The 720-nt window shown below is 43.5% G+C and overlaps 1 non-coding gene across 1 annotated transcript; it reads right to left on the bottom strand.

The window, feature by feature from the left end:
- Positions 1-288: 288 nt before the first annotated feature.
- On the bottom strand, positions 289-359 carry Trnag-gcc (transfer RNA glycine (anticodon GCC)). The gene has a single exon. It is a non-coding gene; the product is annotated as a tRNA-Gly (tRNA).
- Positions 360-720: the final 361 nt, after the last annotated feature.

Raw genomic sequence — 720 nt, 5'->3', positions numbered from 1 at the left:
GCCAATCAGGAATGATTATTTTTCTTTAGTGCGGTTTCATCATGCGTAATCAGTGGTTTACACGTTATATCAGATTGGGAGCTATTGCGGTTGTTGTGACGTCGCGTGACAGTTGGGAGGGGCCCGAAAATGTTTTGACTAATCGTGGAGGCGGATTGCAGAAATTGGAATCAAAACAGTTTGGATTATTTTATGTAATAGCACCCAAGTGCTTCTTCATGTTGCTCTTTATTAATAGGAGCACTCCACTTTGTCAAACACCAAGAAGCGAGAAAAAAATTGAAAAATTGCGTCGGCCGGGAATCGAACCCGGGCCACCCGCATGGCAGGCGAGTATTCTACAACTGAACCACCTACGCTTTCTTTATTACCTTGTGTTAAACATTTCACAGATACAGCAATTGCAAACAAAATGTACAGGGAAAATCCCTAGCCACTCGGCTAGTTCGTGTGTTTTAAAATGGCGTGATTTTGGCCAAACGATCCAAAACAGTAATCCATTCTGGAGGATCATCTAGTGCCTTGTATACATCTCGCATGTAGACAACAGTTTCAATGAAATAATCTCTTGCCGATCTTGGACTCAAATGCGCATGTCTGACGTCCATTCTTGTTCGCCAGACACTGCGCATACACATCACCATGAACAGATCACTTGGTACACCCTCTGGTTCCACACAAGGTAAGTAACGAATTCCGAAAGCGCTTAAAGGTAGCTCC

This window comes from Dermacentor silvarum, chromosome 1 (assembly GCF_013339745.2).
Source record: "Dermacentor silvarum isolate Dsil-2018 chromosome 1, BIME_Dsil_1.4, whole genome shotgun sequence".
In the NCBI taxonomy this organism is placed as follows: Eukaryota; Metazoa; Arthropoda; class Arachnida; order Ixodida; family Ixodidae; genus Dermacentor; species Dermacentor silvarum.
The sequence above is the reverse complement of the archived record's forward strand: the minus strand, read 5'-3'. Positions and strand labels throughout refer to the sequence as shown.